Here is a 22999-nt window from a genome sequence, read left to right as displayed (position 1 = left end):
ACATTTCGCCTTCGGTTCAGAGTGTCTCGGGTTCGATCCCCGACCGGGTGGGGAATTTTAATTGCCTCTCATTAGTTCTTTTGGCCCGGAGACTGGGTGTTTGTGTTTATCCCAACATTTTCCTCTTCATATTCAGACAACACACTACATTACCAACCACCCTATCCTTCCATATAGGGTTCATACTACTGCTAAATATTAATGTATTATGATAAACTGTCAGAATTACTGTTTTTGGTTTCATCACTGCTTAACATTTGTTAAGGTTGTCTCTTTAGTACAAAAAAATGAAATGGCGTATGGCTTTTAGTGCCGGGAGTGTCCGAGGACATGTTCGGCTCGCCAGATGCAGGTCTTTTGATTTGACTCCCGTAGGCGACCTGCGCGTCGTGATGAGGATGACATGATAATGAAGACGACACATACACCCAGCCCCCGTGCCAGCGAAATTAACCAATTAAGGTTAAAATTCCCGACCCTGCCGGGAATCGAACCCGGGACCCCTGTGGCCAAAGGCCAGCACGCTAACCATTTAGCCATGGAGCCGGACTCTTTAGTACAATTTTATTTTGATGAAATAGTAGTGTTATATTATGTCATAATCCCCGTACAAATTTTGATTTGTTTACAATCCATACAATTTGATTAGTTTCAAACAGAAATCATATTTTCTGATCAAATTACAGTCGCATTAGAGTATATAACTCCAGGACACTATAGTGAGAGCAGGCATGGCTTGTAAAGTGATCTGGTTATAAACCAAAACGAACTCACATTACAGAACAAATTCGTGCTGCACGTGTTTACGTATATGCATCATAGATGGTGGTACTTGTTTCTCGGAATCGATTCTGGAATCGGGTACTCTATTCCCCAGGCATATGGAATCGACTGTTCGCGATTCCAGTCGCAACCCATCACTACTTGAAAATCTCTTTTATTGCTACGTGCAAGGCGCTGAAGAAATCCGGTATAACTTTAGCAACCCACTGAGCTGATGATATTCGTCCTTGCTAACTTGTAAGCGTCATATGCGGCTCGACCAGAATGTTGCAACTTTTTCTTTCGAGCTTCACCGTAGCTCTTTGGTGCAATGTGAGAGTACGATCCACTCCCTCCCCCCCCCCCGCCCCCACACCCCCCTATTTAACAGAACACACTATAATTCGCCTCCTATGGGAAAATACAGTGGTCTTAGCATTAGTAGTGTAAAGCTAGATACAAATATTGGATAAAGAAATCCGCTGAGTGATCTCCATCGAATATCGAAATCATAAATCACCTTGAACAGGTACTAGAAATACAGAGAACATGTTGCAGGCATCTTTCCTTTGTTTTTTGTTGAGGACAAATACATACATACATACATATCTTTATTGCCCACGCTAGAATACACCATCGGCTTTACAGGTAATAAAGACAGAGCGAAACCCAAAAACAAAAAGAACAAACAAACAAACACTAGGCACTACATCTCTCCTAAAACTACTTAGCAAAATTATTTACCTCTAAATCTACTCAGTGTCCTCCCACACGCACGCCGATAGCCGGCAAACGTGCAGGAAGCACCGCACTACAAATTACCCTATTTCCCTATTCCCCTATTCCTACCAACCACCTAGAAAAAAATATATATATAGTAGACCGGTCTCTGCGTCAGCCCTGGTATGGAATACATGCCCACCAACCCGTTGATCGCAGGGACCAGCCTCGCCACGTGAGAACTGATCTTATTTCTCACCTACACCTGCTGACAATGTATTCCTTACCTACCATGTGTGCCAAGCCAGCTTGGCGGAAACCAGACCCATCACATGGCTTGTCACACACTTCCGCTATATACGTCACACCTTCTCTGTTCATTGTCAGCTCACTACCTTCCCTCTTCTTTTTCTTTTCTTGCCGTGCAAACATGCTAAAGCCTAGCTTCTTTGGGTTGGGTCAAGCCCCAACCCGTCCCTCTTCCCTTGATACGCCACCTTCTCCTCTCTCGCACTATTCCCGCCCACTACATCTCACCTTCTTGAACTTAAGACTTAAACATCAACAATTTTTTTTTCACTTACACACAAACAGACAGTTTCCATTCCAAGTCCATCAGTTCACTCAGTCTTCACAATCTACAACACCACACTTGCCTCAAACCGTTGGACTTAATTTTTATACTTCCAACATTTTCTCCTTAACTACAGTCCCCCTTAATCTATCTAAATTACTATTACACATTAAACTTAATACATAAACATCAAGAATCCCTCAATTTTACACCCTTCATCAAGGCATCTACACCATTTAATTTTTTTTTTTACCTACTTTCATAATTTCCATACTGCCAACATTTTCTCCTTAACTACCTTCCCACTTAATCTATCTCAATTCTATCACATATACCTTCTTTATACTTCTTCCTCACAAACAATCCCTTTTTTTTTCGCTCCTCATTTACACACCAACAGACAGAACTCCATTCCAAGTCCATTAGTTCACTCAGTCAACTCGCTTTTTTTTTTTTTTTTTTTTTTTTTTTTTTTACTAAGCTTTACACTACCCTCAAACCTACTCAACCTCCCCTTTTCTCAACGCTTACCTAATTTTCTCAGGCTTTCCCTTTGCCCCAGGCGGATCACCTTTCCACAGGGCAAGGTGCTCTCCCCCTTTCCCCTAACACTAAAGCCCCCTCTTCTGATATCATGATTACCATGATACCCTTCCCGCATTTGCTCAGGGCGGATATCCATTCCTCTGAGCAGAATGCCTTCCCCCTTTCTCCCTCAGCACAAACCACATTATCTGCACAACCCCTGTTACTCCCTCAATTTCTTTATAAATATAGCTCTGGTCACATTTAAGAATTTCGTTATATTCGTTCCTTTCTCCCACTCTCTACATAACCAAGATGTTATCTTATAGCTTTCCCCTACCATATGCAGCTCCTTCTTACTTAGTAGTTTGATCTTTATCTCCGCCAAAGGTCGGCATTGATTAAAAATATGCAGGTCCTCCCACTTCTCTCCACATAACACACATCTATCCCTATTCTCACTACCTACCCATCCCCTATTCCTCGGAACACCCAATAACCACCAATACAAACCTCTCTTATCCCTTCTACCCTCAAACTCCGTTTTCGGGTTTATTACTTCCACCAATTTATTTAAAACTGATAAAGAGACTCTCTCTCTACATTCCCCTATTAAGCTTTCAATATCTAGTAGTCTTCCCTTTATCCTTTCCCATACCCATTTATTCCTACCATCCCCCCAGACCTCTCCATATACCCCCAATCCAATCTTTTGTAACCATTTTCTGCACTTATTCACCCAGTAACCTTCATTCGTCATACCTTTCTGAAAATTAAACGTTTCTTGTACTAACGCCCCACCCTTCCCTTCCTCCAATCTAATCCAGTACTTGAACACCCTCTTAGCTATTTCAACCTCTATCGATTCTTTACAGACTAATCTGGCCCCGGCATTGGCTGTACAATTCGGTAGGTCCATCATGATCGTGCTAAATTTCGCCACCACCTGGTTTAGTTCACTCCTGTCTTCTTGAGGACAAATAGATGTGAGCACCAGGGTGAAAACTATGCCATTTTACTCAACTGTTTCCGAGAGTACCCGGCAAGTCGGAAAAGCACTGTTACTTGCACTAACGAGGGAAAAACATTCTGTCTTGGAAGATAAATTTTTCTACCAAGTCGGAGAGGAAACTTCCTCTTCTCTAAAAAATGAATTAATTTGGAAAATTTTCGATTGAGGGAGGTTTGCCTCTATTATTGACAGACATTTTCCTAATATTTAGTGCTCAAATACGTGGGCATCGTGTCGGTACATTTACCGGCAAGTTAAAGAACTCCTGCGGGACGAAATTCCGGCACTTCGGCGTCTCCGAAAACTGAAAAAGCAGTTGGTGAGGCGTAAAACCAATGGCATTATTAGTGAATATTTATCAGAAGGGGTTAAGTTTTATATTTAGGAAAGGCGAAAGCGTGTTTAATCAGGGTTATAAATTAACCAATGGCCTCTAAATTTATATCTGGTGGCTTCTTGGTTATTGTAACCCTTTCAAGTAGAGGGATGTCTGGGTTGAGTGACCGGCTAAGAAGTATTCTAGTCTTGGTCATCGTGATAACTGTGTTTATTTGAGAGTAAAAGCCTGCAGCCATCTATCATTCCATCACCATAATGGCAAAGAGAATGGAAGTTTATATTAAGTTGCCTGAAACGGCCACTTTCACTTTTGTTTCTGCACAAGTCTGTGTCCATAGTTCTTCGTGCTCCAAGCTCGAAAGTCAGTCCTCTCACAACGCGAGTTGAAAGACGGCAGTGTGTAAAGGTAGACGCTGCGTGAATGATGACATTAACGTACTGAATAAAATATGATTTGCTTTTTATTATTAACGTTATAATAATAATAATAATAATAATAATAATAATAATAATAATAATAATAATAATAAATAAATAAATAAAAACAGACTTATAACATTCATTTTTACGCTTCAGTTTCATGCCAACAGGATGTCAGGATGTCATTTACGTTTATTAGATTATTATTATTATTATTATTATTAAAATGCAGCATTTATGCTTAAATATATAAAATGTTAGCTCTAGTTCTTTATCTCGTTATCCTAAAATTTACATTTATTGAATTACAGCATTTGAAAAAGAGTAGGCTGCAGTTTTTCATTTGCACATAGCCATATAGCCGCCAATATAAAGAGTACATGCTGCACTATTATGCATTGTCTCTACTCATTGAATCTGCTGCTGTTGCATCATCTGCTCTGGACTTTCACAGTATGTGTTTAAGTGGCATTTGAGCTTGCCATAATTGATGTATAACACTAAGCCATCGGATATCAATACATATACAGTATATAAGAGTTTTGTCTGTACATTGCTCAGAATTTAAAAAGAATGGTGTTTCTGTATCAGTAACACAGTAACAAGGAAATTAACTTTTCAATTTTCTGTCATTTCCGTCTGTCTGTCTGTCCGTCTGTCTGTCTGTCCGTCTGTCTGTCTTCTGCAATTAATGTATGTATGTATGTATGTATGTATGTATGTATGTATGTATGTATGTATATATGTAGGGTCTACACGCATCACGAGAAAACTGCTGATGAGAATTTAATGAAAATGGGTATATAAAGTCGGGGAATGAGTCGCTACAATCTAGGCCATAAATAATTTTATTCACGCTGAGTGAAATGGTAGTTTAGGGGAAGGCCTAAAATTTAATTTTCAAATATTTGTTATTAGTGGTCCTATCGATAAATACTACGTAACTTAAATTATATAGTATTAAATTTACTATCATTTATGTCATATTTTTACCGTATCGGTTATGATAACAGAGATATCCATGAATTTGGATTTTTGTTGCTAAGCCCATATCAGCGCCGAGTCACGAGAAAATGGGTAAACAATTTAACGAAAACCGGTATGTAAAGTCGAGCAGTAAGGAACTACAGTCTACGCTATAAATAATTTTATAAGATGCCCTAATATCACAGAGGAGGAAGAAAACTAAATATGAAGGCCTACAATAAAGAAAGCTCATAAAATTTATTACCAATAACATTACATTGACCATTGTTTCTTACGATTTGCTTTGTGCCTTTTGCTGCCACTCATCGCCGATAGATGGGATTACTGCTGCGTACCGAGTATAACAGCCTGCCTGAATATTGGTGCGAAGTAGCTGGGGAGTTAGATATCTCTTCTTTAGTATGCCATTTCTCTGGTTCATAGGTTCATACATTTTCTTATACTACTGCTACGTAACACACCGGTTCATCATAGCATTCCAGCTATTCAATCCCTACGCTGAGACACTGATTGGAATGAGCAGTGTGCTCATTTAACGGATTATTGGCAGAGGAGTGTTCGCGGCTGTTTTCAGCCTGGTCATTCCAGCACTGGAACTTTGGACTGTTAGATCTGCACTGTAGTAAAAGTGAGAAAATGTGCGTTTTTTCTCATTTGATCCAGTATTTTATATGATAACATTGCTTTTAATCGCTACATTCTCACTGACGTTATTATAATGACCTATGTTGAGTTCAGGTGGGGTGCACGGGTGCATCAGCTAGTCTACCTATAGAACGAAAAATAAAGTGAATATAAGGAAAAGGAAGTATATTAAAATCTCAAAACTTCCAATCTCATTTGTAATCTGTATGTGTTTCGTCTCGTAAAATAGAGTGTACAGAAACACAGGTTTCCAGATAAATACATTTCGTGTGGCTATTTCTAGCCGGGTGCAGCCCTTGTAAGGTAGACCCTCCAATGATGGTGGGTGGCATCTGCCATGTTTGGGTAACTTCGTGTGCCTGTGGTGGAGGATTGTGTTATGTGCGGTGTGTGTGTTTCAGGGATGTTGGGGACAGCACAAACATCCAGCCCCCGAGCCAATTGAATTAACCAACGAATGTTAAAATCCCCGACCCGGCCGGGGATCAAACCCGGGACCCTCTGAACAGAAGGCCAGTACGCTGACCCAGCCAACGAGTCGGACAGGTTATCAGATGCAATTCGTACAAGGACATAATACAGTATACGAGGATTGTATATTGATTCCTCAGCCTGTAGGCTATTTGGATCCCCAATGATAGGACGTTCAGACTGAGAAGTCTTAAGCTCTACGGTACAGGCTGTGGAATGTATTAATGACATGGTCAGTGTGTGTAAAGTTCTTGGCCCAGACAGTTACAAATACTGGGGGCGGAACAAGTACTATACCGGCTCAAGTTATTGGTGAAAACTTCCCACAGAAACTGAACTACACGAGGCTGAGGTTTGGTATGTAGCTGTCCCTTACAGAAAACAAAATCGATCTCCGTCTGTATCTCTGTATCTCCCCCCCACCCCACTCTCTCTCTCTCTCTCTCTCTCTCTCTCTCTCTCTCTCTCACACACACACAGAGAGAGAGAGAGAGAGAGAGAGAGAGAGAGAGAGAGGGAGAGAGGAAGGAGCTGATTGTCAAGAAGTCCCCAGCCAGTTTAATGAACTAACAAGAGCCACACCAAAGTGAACGCTAAATCAATGGAATTACAAGAAGGTATCCCGAACGCACGGAGTATGCAGTATGTGTTCGTGTTACTAGATGGTGCTGGAAGTGGCGAAGAACGTTACATAGCTGAGTTGAGTTAATGGAAGGTGAACTTCACCGCCTAGTTGGTTAGAATCTGAATTCCATTTAATAACACTTTAATAGTTTTCGGAGACTCCGAAGTGCTAGAATGTTTAGCCACCAGAGTTCCTTTTTTACGTATCTGTAAATCTTCCGACACGAGGATGAGGCTGGCGTATTTGAGCACATTCAAATACTACCTATTTGAGGTGGGTTCGAACCCACCACATTGAGCTCAGAAGGCCAACGTTCTACCTACCCAGCCCGACCTGTCTCAATTTCAGAGTAGAACAGGATGATTTAGTTTCAATAACACAGCTCAGTTAAGTGGTTTTGAAGCCCACTCTTAGCCTTTCATAATTTGTCTCACGTGATTTTCTACTAATCTCCTTTCGGATGCCAGGAGAGAACATGGACGTTTCTTTCTCTGCCCTCCATGGCGCTACAGGCCTGATGGACCTTGCCTGCTAAGTGACCATTGCTTAGCCCGAAGATCTGCCGATTATGGGGCTATGCGTGGTCAGCGCTACGAATTCTCTAGGCGTTATTTCTGGCTTAATACATTGGGGCCGCTATATCACCGTGGGCTAGCTCCTCAATGGTTCTCATGTACGCTAAGAGGACATCGAACCAGCCCTCAAACTCAGATGATACTCCTACTACTACTACACCTACTTCTTGTATCGGAGGTATACCAACTCCGTACATTCAGACTAAGCGCCTTTTAAAAAGACATCTATAATACGAAATGTGAACCTTCTAGTGGAAGAAGTTTGAACGTTTTTTGTCAGATATCTCTACTGTCGATATGTGTGCCCCCTCTGGCGAGACTATGGTCAATTAAACTTCAAGGGAAATTTCGTATTAATAGGTTTCAAAACTGAATTGTTTGGATATTGTTTTTTGTGTTCTAAGGTTACAAACACTTGTATCTCTTCCCGCCTGCTTAAAATTTTAGCCACCGAGCTCGATAGCTGCAGTCGCTTAAGTGCGGCCAGTATCCAGTATTCGGGAGATAGTAGGTTCGAACCCCACTTCGGCAGCCCTGAAAATGGTTTTCCGTGGTTTCCCATTTTCACACCAGGCAAATGCTGGGGCTGTACCTTAATTAAGTCCATGGCCGCTTCCTTCCCACTCCTAGCCCTTCCCTGTCCCATCGTCGCCATAAGACCTATCTGTGTCGGTGCGACGTAAAGCAAGTAGCAAAAAAAAAAAAAAAAAAAAAATAGCCAATCAGGAAAATTTGATATTTATTGAATCAACCAATATGAACCGGGAGCATGGACAGGGCTTCGGCCAATAGAATTCTAGAACCATCCTCTCCGCTGTAAAAGCTAAGACATTTTGGGCCATGTTGTCTTTCGATCGCTGCAGTTAAGAGGTTTAGAGTGTGTTCATAGAGGAGGCGGGGAGCTTGCCTCGTCCATCTCCGGAAGGCCCACCAGCTCAAGGTAATGGCAGACATCCTTTAATCATGTAATATTCTCAGCAAGCTAACTCGAGGGGAAGGTTTCAAAATCCTTTCTTAATGTAATATTTCAATGTAAATTTTCTATCTGGTCTAAGACCTTACTCTAAGGGAATGAAGAGTGGGAACCCTCTTGTATTCCCCTTCAACTTATTATCGAGGTGACTATGATTTCGTAAACCTTAAAATTTGCCTTTTAAAAATTTAAAACTTTCTCTCCATCTAGTCACCTCCGTAGCATAGGCTTAGCCTCTGTAACTTCGGGCCCTAAGCCCACACAGGTTTTATAAAATTTTTAAGTGAGCTTCAAAGGAGTGCAGAGGTAACAGGAGAGACAAGTATGTTCGGAAACACTGATGTAAGAGTGTTTTATTGATTAGTGTACGAGCGTCCGACTCATTTGCTGAATGGTCAGCGTTGAGACCTTCGCTTCAGAGGGTCCCGGATTTGATTCCCGGCCGGGTCGGTGATTTTAATCGTCCTTGATTAATTCTTCTGGTCCCCGGGAACTGGGTGTTCGTGTTTGTCCAAACACTTTCTTCTTCATATTCAGACAACACACTACACTACCAACCACCAGAGAAACACGCAATCGTGATTACATCCCTCCATATAGGATTGGCGTCAGGAAGGGCATCCAGCCGTAAAAGAGGGCCAATTCCACATGTGCGACTCGGTTCGCACCCGCGACCCCACAGGCGTGGGAAACGCGGTAGAAAAAGGAGGATGTAAGAGTAGATTTCAAATAGTCATATTACTTCGAGTAATTTCAGTTCTATTGTCGTCTAACTCACATACAATTTGGCATACCCCGTCCAGGGTCTACATAGTACCAAATATTTGGCATTATTCCCGCTGAATGATCAAGATCAGAATGATAATCTATTAAAGACCAGGCAAACAGGAAACACCTATTCATCCGTTGTTGAGGCGGGGGGGGGGGGGGGGGGGGGTGCTGCAAACTTATTGCGCAGCGTAAAAAGATTGAATGAGGCAAGTCCTATTTCACATGACTCTACGTCAGCAGAAAGTCTAGAATTTTTATCATTGGGTGGCACATACGGTTTTGATGATCTCAAGGATGAGTTTCGCTTTAGCGTTGCCTTGTAGGTAGTTTATAAGAGCGCGTTTGTGTGTGGCTATATTAAAGAAATCTGTTGGAAGTGGAATTTAAATTCATAACGGCATGACCCACGATCTGAAGAAGTAAACAACTAATCGACCCTAAATAACAGAAGTGACGGGGGTGAAACAGCCGGACAGTGTACATTTGGAATTCGTGATTCGCTTCTTGACAAAGCAAATCAGTTCGGTAGTTCTTTTTTGGAACAGCACATCCGAAGTAATTTACCCAAACAAAGGATATTTATATTATTGGATTTTGTCCTACATGAAAGGTCAAAATACGTGAACATGGCTGATCACATTCAGATTAATTAAATCGTAATAAGTGACAGCATGCATTTGTACAATATGGTGGACGTAATTGATGATACAGCAATGTGCTGTGCGTGAACAGAGAGAGAGAGAGAGAGAGAGAATGCAATTTGAGGCAAAGGGTAAAAGGTCCAACGCAGCTGCAAATAATTATTATGGAGCGTTCCACTCTAAATTATGTTAATAAAACTGGTGCGATTCCATGGAGAAAATACACTCTACTGTCCTTATACTTTTAAGTGAATGCCAGGTATCGAAAAAGTAAGAGATTCGTCAAAGTTAAATTTATTTTGCGCACTCAGTTCTACCAAGTCCGCCTCTGTGGTGTAGCCGTTAGAGTGATTAGCTGCCACCCTCGGAGGCCAGGGTTCTATTCCCGGCTCTGCCACGAAATTTGAAAAGTGGTACGAGGGCTGAAGGGGTCCACTCAGCCTCGAGAGGTCAACTGAGTAGAGGTGGGTTCGATTCCTACCTCAACCATCCTGGAAGTGGTTTTCCGTGGTTTCCCACTTCTCTTCCAGGTAAATGCCGGGATGGTACCTAACTTAGACACGGTCGCTTCTTTCCGTCTTCCTTGTCTATCCCTTCCAGTCTTCCCATCTTCCCGCAAGGCCCCTGTTCAGCATAGCAGGTGAGGCCGCCTGAGCGAGGTACTGATCATCCTCCCCAGTTGTATCCTCCGACCCAGAGTCTGAAGATCTAGGACACTGCCCTTGAGGCGGTAGAGGTGGGATCCCTCCCTGAGTCCGAGAGAAAAACCAACCCTGGAAGGTAAACAGATGATGATGATGATGATGATGATGAAGAAGAAGAAGAAGAAGAAGAAGAAGAAGAAGAAGAAGTTCTACAAAAAGCGCCTGATGCATTTTGTTTTTATCAAGATGGAATTATCTTGATATGTTATAAAACTATCTAATGTCACATTTGCAAGAAGAGTGAACAGAGAGTTTATCTTAACAGTATGATGCACATCCACTTTCCATTACGAGACTACATCTTACTTCAGTCGCACCGTGACGTAGGCTGGATGTCATGGATCGATAGCTTGACCACCAAGATCATACGATCCGACACAGTTGGGTTTCTGTGTGTGGGGCTAGGTGTTTCTTTCACCTCTTCCTGCAAACCTAAATGAACTTTGAGTTCGAATAGGAAAATTAGTAGCTACCGTTGACAGTGATATATGATTTGTACGATTTGGGATGAAATCACCTACAGATTAAATATATGCTGTGTTACAAAAGGTCATACTGAAAATTTTTAATACTTTTACACGTAACTTGAAGTTGCACTGAATGTTTTCCTGCACTATTCAATTTAATCCGACTTATACTTTCTTCACAATTCAAGTTCCTTTTTTGTATAACTTCTTCTTCTTCTCTTCATGGTGCCCCTAAATATTAGTTCCTAATTAGCGTCGACCTCTAAGATCTTATGCTTTCCACGTTTTCCCTTCATTCCCACCTAGATATACATACTCCATTCACAAAGCTGCAGCTTGTTCTTATTGTTTTTTTTATTTTTTTAATTTTCTCTCTCTCTTCACCTGGTAGTCCTAGAGTGGAGAGTCTGATTCTACCCAGCGCCTCACATCCGAAAAGTATGTGTTCAGCTGATTCCTCTGCTTCATTGCATTTCCTACATGTTGTTGTTTGAGTCATCAGTCCATAGACTGGTTTGATGCAGCTCTCCATGCTACCCTATCCTGTGCTAACCTTTTCATTTCTACGTAGCTATTGCATCCTACATCTGCTCTAATCTGTTTGTCATATTCATAACTTGGTCTACCCCTACCGTTCTTGCCACCTACACTTCCTTCAAAAACCAACTGAACAAGTCCTGGGTGTCTTAAGATGTGTCCTATCATTCTATCTCTTCTTCTCGTCAAATTTAGCCAAATCGATCTCCTCTCACCAATTCGATTCAGTATCTCTTCATTCGTGATTCGATCTATCCATCTCACCTTCAGCATTCTTCTGTAACACCACATTTCAAAAGCTTCTATTCTCTTTCTTTCTGAGCTAGTTATCGTCCATGTTTCACTTCCATACAATGCCACGCTCCACACAAAAGTCTTCAAAAACATCTTTCTAATTCCGATATCAATGTTTGAAGTGAGCAAATTTCTTTTCTTAAGAAAGCTCTTCCTTGCTTGTGCTAGTCTGCATTTTATGTCCTCCTTACTTCTGCCATCGTTAGTTATTTTACTACCCAAGTAACAATATTCATCTACTTCCTTTAAGACTTCGTTTCCTAATCTAATATTCCCTACATCACCTGCCTTCGTTCGACTGCACTCCATTACTTTTGTTTTGGACTTATTTATTTTCATCTTGTACTCCTTACCTAAGACTTCATCCATACCATTCAGCAACTTCTCGAGATCTTCTGCAGTCTCAGATAAAATAACAATATCATCGGCAAATCTCAAGGTTTTGATTTCCTCTCCTTCGACTGTGATTCCCTTTCCAAATTCCTCTTTGATTTCCTTTACTGCCTGTTCTATGTAAACATTGAAAAGGAGAGGGGACAAACTGCAGCCTTGCCTCACTCCTTTCTGGATTGCTGCTTCTTTTTCAAAGCCCTCGATTCTTATCACTGCAGACTGATTTTTATACAGGTTGTAGATAATTCTTCGTTCTCGGTATCTGATCCCTATCATCTTCAGAATCATATATAGCCTGGTCCAATCAACATTATCGAATGCCTTTTCTAGATCTACGAATGCCATGTACGTGGGCTTGTCCTTCTTGATTCGATCCTCTAAGATCAGACGTAAAGTCAGGATTGCTTCACGTGTTCCTACATTTCTTCTGAAGCCAAATTGATCTTCCCCCAACTCAGCTTCAACTTGTTTTTCCATTCTTCTGTAAATAATACGTGTTAAAATTTTGCAGGCATGAGATACTAAACTAATAGTGCGGTAGTTTTCACACCTGTCAGCACCGGCTTTCTTGGGAATAGGTATAACAACATTCTGCTGAAAATCGGATGGGACTTCTCCTGTCTCATACATCTTGCACACTAAATGAAATAACCTTACCATGCTGGTTTCTCCTAAGGCAGTCAGTAATTCAGCGGGAATATCATCAATTCCAGGTGCCTTGTTCCTATTTAGGTCACTCACAGCTCTGTCAAACTCTGACCTCAAAATTGGGTCTCCCATTTCATCAGCATCAACAGCCTCTTCATGTTCCAAAACGAAATTATCTACATCGTTACCTTGATACAACTGTTGGATATGCTCCTGCCATCTTTCTGCTTTTTCATCTTTCCCTAGAAGTGGCTTTCCATCTGAGCTCTTAATATTCATACACCTAGATTTCCTTTCTCCAAAGGTTTCCTTGATTTTCCTGTATGCAGCATCTAACTTTCCCAGGACCATACAGCCTTCGACATCCTTGCACTTCTCCTTCAGCCATTCTTCCTTAGCTACCTTGCACTTTCTATCCACTTCATTCTTTAATCGCCTGTATTCTTTTCTGCCCTCTTCATTTCTAGCATTCTTGTATTTTCGTCGTTCATCAATCAGGTCTAGTATCTCCTGAGTTATCCACTGATTCTTAGTTGATCTTTTCTCCCTTCCTAACATTTCTTCAGCAGCCCTACTGACTTCATTTTTCATGACTCTCCACTCTTCCTCTACTGTGTTTCCTTCAGCCTTTTCATTTAGTCCTTGTGCAACATGTTCCTTGAAACAATCCATCACACTCTTTTCTTTCAACTTGTCTAGATCCCATCTTTTTGCATTCTTTCCTTTCTTCAATTTCTTCAATTTCTTCAATTTCAGATGGCATTTCATGACCAACAAGTTGTGGTCAGAGTCCACGTCTGCTCCTGGGAAAGTTTTGCAATCCAACACCTGGTTTCTGAATCTCTGCCTAATCATAATGAAGTCTATTTGATACCTTCCAGTGTCTCCAGGTCTCGTCCACGTATACAGCCGTCGTTTGTGGTGTTTGAACCAAGTATTGGCGAGGACTAAATTATGGTCAGTGCAGAATTCAACCAGCCGACTTCCTCTTTCGTTCCTTTGTCCCAATCCAAATTCTCCTACTGTGCTACCTTCTCTTCCTTGTCCTACCACTGCGTTCCAGTCTCCCATCACAATTAGATTCTCGTCACCTTTGACATATTGTATTAAATCTTCTATCTCCTCATATATTCTTTCAATTTCTTCATCATCCGCTGAACTAGTAGGCATATAGACCTGCACTATTGTGGTGGGCATTGGTTTGGTGTCTATCTTGGCGACAATAATTCTTTCACTATGCTGGTCGTAGTAGCTTATCCGCTGCCCTATTTTCTTATTCATTATTAAACCAACTCCTGCATTACCCCTGTTTGCTTTCGTGTTGATAATTCGGTAGTCGCCTGACCAAAAATCCTGTTCTTCTTGCCAACGTACTTCACTTATACCAACTACATCTAACTTTAGCCTATCCATCTCCCTTTTCAGATTCTCTAACCTACCACAACGATTCAAACTTCTAACATTCCACGCTCCGACTCGCAGAATGTCAGTATCCATCTTCCTGATGATCGCCCCCTCTCGTGTAGTCCCCACCCGGAGATCCGAATGGGGGACTAGTTTACCTCCGGGATATTTTACCCGGGAGGAAGCCATCATCAGTACATCATTCATACAGAGAGAGCTGCATGTCCTCGGGAGGTGGTTACGGCTGTAGTTTCCCGTTGCTTTCAGCCGTGTAGCAATATCAACACAGCTAAGCCATGTTGAGTATTATTACAAGGCCGTATCAGTCAATGATCTAGACTGCCGCCCTTGCAACTACCGAAAGGCTGCTACCCCCCTTTCGATGAACCATTCGTTAGTCTGGTCTCTCAACAGATACCCATCCGATATGGTTGCACCTGCGGCTCGGCTATCTGCATCATTGGGACACGCAAGCCTCCCCACCGCGGCAAGGTCACATGGTTCGCAGAGGAGGCATTTCCTACATATATTCTCTTATTAATCCAATTCTATGTAGGTGTTTTTTCAGTCCTACTACCCACCTTATATTTTCTCTGCTGAGTTTCAACAGTTCTTTAGTATGCTTCTTGTTTGGTCCTTTTATCAGTTCCTTTGCAAGCCTGCATCCTGGAGTATTTTTCCAGTTCTCCATTTGTTTCGTTTGTACCCATTTTCCTATGTATTGTCGAGCTTGTCCATAAGAAATCCGGCATACAGGTTCTGGGCCTACAAAAAATGTTGCTGTCCCTTTTCTGGCCAGTTTATCTGCCTTTTCATTTCCTTCTATACCTGCGTGCCCTGGTACCCACATTATTTTGACAATGTTGTACTTCGAGAGCTTCAGGAGAAGTGAATGGCAATACCAGACAATTCTAGATATTATCCGGACTGCTTCTAGTGCCTTAATGGCCGCTTGGCTGTCCGTAAGAGTGAAAATGTTCTTATTCCTATAGTTCAGTTTCAGATATTTTCTTCAAGACATTTTGTGATAGCTATCACTTCAGCATGAAAGACTGTAGTGTGTTTGCCCAGGCTCATCTAGATTGATCTCTCAGGTCTTCCCCCGTTGATCCCTCCTCCACCACCGGGCGAGTTGGCCGTGCGGTTAGGAGCACGCGGCTGTGAGCTTGCATCCGCGAGATAGTGGGTTAGAATCCCACTGTCAGCAGCCCTGAAAATGGTTTTCTGTGGTTTCCCATTTTCACACCAGGCAAATGCTGGGGCTGTACCTTAATTAAGGCCACGGCCGCTTCCTTCCAACTCCTAGCTGTTTCCTATCCCATCGTCGCCATAAGACCTATCTGTGTCGGTGCAACGTAAAGCCACTAGCAAAAGATCCCTCCTTCTGTGCCATCCACAGTCTTTGAGCCATCAAACCACTACACTGCCTTCTTTTTCAGTATTTCATTTGTTGATATCCCCGTCTTCTTTTTTATTATCTGGATCTGAAACGTTTTTTTTTTCAATGTTGTACTTTGGTATCGTATAATTAGAAGGCATGTGTAGAACTTACTCTGTTATTACTCTGCTAATTTTACAGTGTCCTAGATTGGGTCTTTGTGCATTCCAGCACTCTGATTGTGCCGAACTTATTCTAGCCTGTCCTTTTATGAAACTGCATAGTGATGGGAGGTCTAGTAGAGTATTCAAGGCTTCTGTCGGCTTTATATAACTAATTTAGGGATATTCTGTATATTAGGTTTCGTGAGAATGACTATAGGCCTAATTCATTTTATTGCAGCTGCAGTTTTTTCACAATCTTTTATAACAAAAAGGGTTACCTCTTCCTTCCTATTTCGCTCGAGGATATACCTCATCTACGCTACAATGATTATCACATACGTTCAAACATAGTGGTTAGATCTTTGGTTCGATGCCTGAGTGGCTTAATTATTTATGACAAGTGTTAGAGGTTAGCAGACTAAAGACCCGGAACTATTCTTCTGTATTCATCGAGACGCTGGCTGGGAAAGACTAATCTGCTATTCTGTCACTGTATCCCGCAAAACTCTATACACTACTACCAGTCTTCACTTGAAAAGACATAATTCACAAAGGCTCATCACAGACCGTAGGCAGCGACATCTGCTATACTGTAAACAAATAATTAAATACTTGTGTGTATATAATGCTCTCTATCACTTAACAACAGGAATACACACCATTAACGTGCCTACTCGCACAATATTCCAAACATTTTTGAGGTGTTTAATTCAGAGAAAAGGTCTTAATGAACCTTATTTCAGCGTACGATTAAACACACGTTGAGTGTTAATGTGGCACACGTGCGGTCAGGGGCGCGCAGCTGTGAGCTTGCATCCGGGAGAACTCCACTGTCGGCAGCCCTGAAGATGGTTTTCCGTGGTTTCCCATTTTCATACCTGGCAAAGGCCACGGCCGCTTCCTTCCCATTCCTAGTCCTTTCCTGTCCCATCGTCGCCATAAGACCTATCTGTGTCGGTGCGACGTAAAGCAAATAGCAAACAAAAAAAGTGTGGCACATTCGTCTCCGTAAGACCCAGTCTTTTCCCTAGAACCTTTTTATGGGCGCACCGCCCTGCCGTGTTTGCATAACCTAGGTACGTTTTAGGTACAGAATATTCATAGATATACATGTGCATACTGTAAAACTGTTCATTTACATGAGAAATCTTCATTACTATCAGCATAATTGCCTCAATTACCTCGGGTATTAAATGTTTAGCTTGACTGTCACGTAGTGTTGTGCACGAACAGTGTCTGGATTAACGTGGAATCGCATACGAGCACTCTATTCTGCGGGACGTCACAAACCCGCAGGGCACTCCACAGCAACTGAGTGATATATGATTATGAACGGGCAGTAGAACACCAGAAGTTCAAAATACTCTGTTATGTGTTGTTCGTGATGACAACACTAAAATAGTTAAATTTTGCAGTTGTTTACCTGTTAATTAATTTCGTGTGGCTATGTCTAGCAGAGTGCACCCCTTGTAAGGCAGAACCTCCGATGAGGGTGGGCGGCATCTCCCATGTGTAGGGAACTGCGCGTTATTGTGGTGGAGGATAGTGTGGAGTGAGAGTTGCAGGGATGTTGGGAACAGCACAAACACCCAGCCTCCGGGACATTGGAATTAACCAATGAAGGTTAAAATCCCCGACCCGGCCTGGAATCGAACCCGGGACCCTCTGAACCGAAGGCCTGTACGCTGACCATTCAGTCAATGAGTCGGACGTTTACCTGTTTGATATTGTTAATACCCTGAGGGGAATAAGTTGAAATTTTAGCATATTAATTTCTTACGTATTATTCCCCGCTCGGCTACTTATTTCTGCCACCCGGCTGATGACAATTTCTGGAGAGAACACTGAATCTGTGTCGGTGCGACGTAAAGAAAATTTGAAAAAATAAAAAAGTAAGCATTAAAAAGGCACATGTTGTATAGTTTCTGGGTCATTTATTGAGTGATATAACCAGGAGACTGGAATTTTTTAGCATATGGCTTTTAGTCCCGGAAGTGACGAAGACATGTTCTACTCGCCAGTTCTGTAGCTGCATTCCCGATAAACTCCACGGGGGTGAGCTGCATGTACTGCTGTATGAGGATGTAGTCTGTGAGTGTAGATATAATTGTACGGGCCAAGAATGGGAAGCAAGCAGCCATGACCTTCGGAAAGGTACCATTCTGGCATTTTCCTGGAGTTGAAAACCATTTCGAGGATAGCCGACGGGAGATTCGAACACACCTCTCTCCCGAGCACAGAGCTAGCATCCATAACTTGACGTGCCGCAACGCGCTGAGCGAACCTGCTCGTTGTTTACTGGGTTAATTCCTCCTACTCAAATATTATCCTCGATATGTTTGTCCTGCAGCAGCACGAGGCTAATTATCATCTGCGATATTGCGCTGTATTTCAGAGGAGTGATCTCATTATTATATTGCCCCACTACAAACAAGTAGGTTATAACACGTCTATGTGAGTGGCTTATTTATAACAGGTGCTAGAAGTCATGAGCTAATTTATAGCTTATATCAAAAGGGTAATGGGATGTCCAGGAAAGACTGGCTACTGGGCTTCTTTTCTTCGAGATGGACCTAGAAGGGCGTTTTGGAAGAACCGATATTTGCACTTGAAATCATCTGTTCGTTCGAATTTTTATGTGAATAATAACTTTCTCCGTCATAGGTTCACGAAGTATGGTTAGTGGAATATTTCTTCCTCTCAGCTCAAATTACTGTCCACACAGATTATTTCACTACCTACATTTCTTGATTCCGCATCATTCAAGTACTGTCTGCCTCATTTTTTTATAAATTATGTCTACACATTTTACTGGACGTTCTTCTTCTACAAACTAATAATGGAGTGCAGATGGGATTTCGGATCAAATGATACTCGACCTGTTTTCTTAATTCTCGAAGCTCTTCACGCTGTTCGACGTCAGTTTCCAGTTAGGTTATCTGTCCTTAGCGAGGTGACGCATCTCTGGTGGTGGTTTTTCTCGTCTAGCCGGAAACTTCTCTGCTTGTTTCTCCCAATCCTACTTGTCTCGTTTTCCCTTCGGTCGTGTCTCCATCACTACACTCGTTATTTCATCCCCCATCCTTCATACATGATCATACCAGCAAACCGTTTTCTTATCGATTGTCTCAGTTACTCCGTGGTGATGACATTGATGATATTTAAGAGCGAAGTTTACTGCTCAAGGAACCATTGAATCGAAGGTGAACATTTTCTTTAGCTGCATTTGTAAAGGGTTCATTACTCGTTTCTAAACAAAAAATAATTATATCTTCATAGAATTACACCTTCATAGTGTCAGACTAAGAAGATCAGTCGTTTAAGTTTGTATCCCAGTACTGGCACTGTTGATACTGTGTGGGATTTTCCTCAGATATCCCATGCTCACTTCGGGAACGTGCTCCAAAAGTATGTTTGTCTGTATGTTTTTTGGGTATTCAGCCCAAAGGCTGGTTGGATCCTCAACGGGTCCACCATTAGCTGTCATAGATGGCCTAGGTGTCACTGAAGAGGCGTACTAGGGAAATGAGGTAGTTTCCCGTTGCTTTCCTCACTGAGCCAGAAGTTGCTATTGCATATCAGTCTGCCAAGCCCACTGAAATGCGTGCAGCAACCGACCCTATGAGCGACAATTTCACACTATCCATAGCAGGGACTGGCTGGATAAAGAATGCCATTACTAGCATCACTCATACCTCAGCCACATTCATATTGTCAAAGCCAAGGATAAGACTGAGACAGGTCAATGAAAGTAACAAATTTAGTCTAGCCCATACCAGAAGACATAGTGCACTGTAAACACTACATCTTGCCAGCACAGTTTAACCGGTAACGAGAGTAATGCCATTATACGAGGATGATAACTATGTACAGATATCGTCAGCGATGAGCGAACGATGTAAGGAAACACAGGTTTGGCTGCATGCTACAGGGGGCATAGCACATTTTCTTCATCGTTCAGTTGTGGACAAATTATTAAGTAACTAAAATGGTCTTTCACTTGTAGTATAATATTGTCTGACTCGTTGGCTGAATGGCCAGCGTACCGGCCTTCGATTCAGAGGGTCCCGTGTTCGATCCCCCCCACGGGTCTGGGATTTTAACCTTCATTGGTTAATTCCAATGGTTCGGGGGCTATGGCTATCCTCCACGACAATAACACGCAGTTACCTACACATCGCAGATGCCGTCCACTCTCATCGGAGGGTCTGCCTTACAAGGGCTGCACCCGGCTAGAAAAACCCACACGAAATTATTATTAACAGTGTAATATTTTAGATGAAAAGCTTCCACGGCGTGTAGAGTTGTTTTGTCCTTATTCCGGGTTGAGCCGTGTTGTTTTCTGTACCTTCCGTACAGTTTGCAGACGTTTCGAATACTCGCAGTATTCCTTGTCAAGGCGACTGAAATACCCCTACTCCATCGGAGGTAATCAGTCTCTCAGGCAGCTAATTGAACTACGAGAGTAGTTACTGTCATTGGCCTAAATATCCTTCTCTCTCTGGCTGACGTAAGCTCCTAGCGGTCTCATGAGAATTCTGGAACGTTATGTCACAGCCAGGTGGTGGGAATTGCCAGTGCTATTACGTAAATTGAGGCTCGTCCTATCTGTTTCTGTTGAGGCCTGCGTTCCTTAATCTATGTATAATAGGCATCCAAGAATAGCTGATTTTATATCTTTCCAAATTTATATTGTTTGGGTGTTTCTCAATTTCGATAGCCTCACGGATTTTCCTTTCCAGATTCAAGGATCAAGATCTTAGCAGCTATCCCCTGGAATTAACCACTTAGGCTTAAAATCTCCGACCCGGCCGGAAATCGAACCCGGGGCCCTCTGAACCGAATATCACTATGCTGACAATTCGGTCAAGGAGCCGGACACAAAATTCATTAAAACTCAGCCATAGACTCCCAAGGGAAATTTGGTTTGTTCTGCTATCTAGGAGGCCTAGAGTAAAACGGAACGTCGAAATACGAGCAGACTGCCAGATGGCGTCATATTGAAATGTCTGCACACGGTAGCTGAAGCCATACGATTATTATTATTATTATTATTATTATTATTATTATTATTATTATTATTATTGGCACCCTGTCTGCTTACATTCGGTGTGACGAACTGCAACAGCACTAAGAACGTATCTTCGTCTATTCTTGGATTGTTAAACCAGCCATCTTCTTAAAAGTTTAGCTCCTTCAAACGACTAACATGTGAAAGTGTTACACGTTTTAGAAGTCAGACTTTTGTCCGTCTACTTCGTTTTGATTTCTTCATATTTTTAATTTCTGAATGGTAGCACTAGATAAAATGAAACTCCTCATAACACTTTCCTTCACAGTGGTATTGTCATAATACCACACTTCGTGAGCATTTTCCTTTGAGTTGCACAGTGTTATTCTACTGTTACCAAATACTGTAACAAGTATGTGCTTCCCTCTGTTGACCGATGTTGAAATTATCTGAATAGTAGCGTTTCTCCCGCCTCCAGAGAGATTATTCACATGAAGTGCATGTGCTCTTACCTTGTGCTGCTGTGAGCTGACAACACATCTATGAGTACGTTACTTGCATGTATCTTTTGTAGATACACTACAGAGGCACAATGGAGATTAAATTATTGAAATAATTTATTTTCATGATAGTGACCACACACATATAGGTAGTATCATTTCAATACGAGTGTGCTTCATAGACAGTGCATGCTTCACGAACCATATAGTTCTACTGCGATGCAGGCTTTCAGTCGTACAGTAGCATAGTTCATACCAGATTCAGAAGGTGGAGATTGCAGAGGATCATTGGTTCATAATAGTCGTTCTTGAGTAAAATGTCCCCTTCTGGCAATCAATTACAATGCTCATATGGGGCGTGATGACAAGTCAGGCATGTTAAAATTTCATTACGTAGTGGATTGGAAATTAAAGGGTAGTATATGTGGATTTTCTGGCAGTTTTTGAATGTGGTCATTGTAAATACTTTCACCATATTTAGTGAAAGATGCGAAGGTAAATCAATGAACTTCAAGAGCTTCCGGTTGTATCTAGTTGATGGATTGCTTCCGATAAAGACAGAAGAAATTAAGATGAAACAATCGAGAAGTTCAAACCGAAAGTGGCCCAGGATCTCAGATTCACCGGCAATCTACATTTGCCTGTACATGGAAGCGATTTTTCAACTGCAGTTCAATAACCAAACAACAGCGCTCCTGGTGGTCGTGTCAAGCATGTGGTACCGCCTTGCGCCAGAGAGATAAACAAACTGTTTCGAAGAGCTCCATAAAAATGAACAGCCTCGGAAAATGGAAACCATCTGTAAATAGCTTGAACTGAGTTGAGTTAAACAGGCCTTAATGCCATAGTAGTATTGGGAGAATACCACATTATATTTATAGGTAAACAAGACTGTGTTTTCACCTTTTTCGCTAAAACGGCAATTTTTGGCACATAGTGTGTCTATCCAACTTGTTCATTAAAAAGTCTAATACCATTCCGATATTTTTGTCCATCAAAGGGATAAAAAATTTACTTAATTTGGCCATGAATAGCAAATATCTACACTCTCCGACTATGAATTTAGAACTAGTGCAAACAGTGCAGACAGCCATTACGAACATCGTCTGCGCAAACTAATCTGAGCGTGTAAAGTGTCTTTAGGCTTTGGCAGGTAACTGTGATGCGTAGTATCAGGGCCCAGACTTAGATGACATGACATCTTCTGACTGGTGCTAACGTATACATAAATCCTGATCATGGCCACGTGATTATAGAAATGCCTAAGTCATTCTTTGCCATTGTTTGCCTTTATTTTACTTTTAATTTGCCTCATTTTCTTTTTCATCAATTCGTTGCATTATTTTTTGCTTTAATGTTACTTTTCTTCGTTATTATTTGGCCATTTTTTATGCATTTACGTTGGGTAATTAAGATATCTAAATAATTATCCGAGCTTTCAATAAACGAGAATACTCAA

Source organism: Anabrus simplex, chromosome 1 (genome assembly GCF_040414725.1).
Source record: "Anabrus simplex isolate iqAnaSimp1 chromosome 1, ASM4041472v1, whole genome shotgun sequence".
NCBI lineage: Eukaryota > Metazoa > Arthropoda > Insecta > Orthoptera > Tettigoniidae > Anabrus > Anabrus simplex.
Note: the sequence above shows the minus strand (reverse complement) of the source record.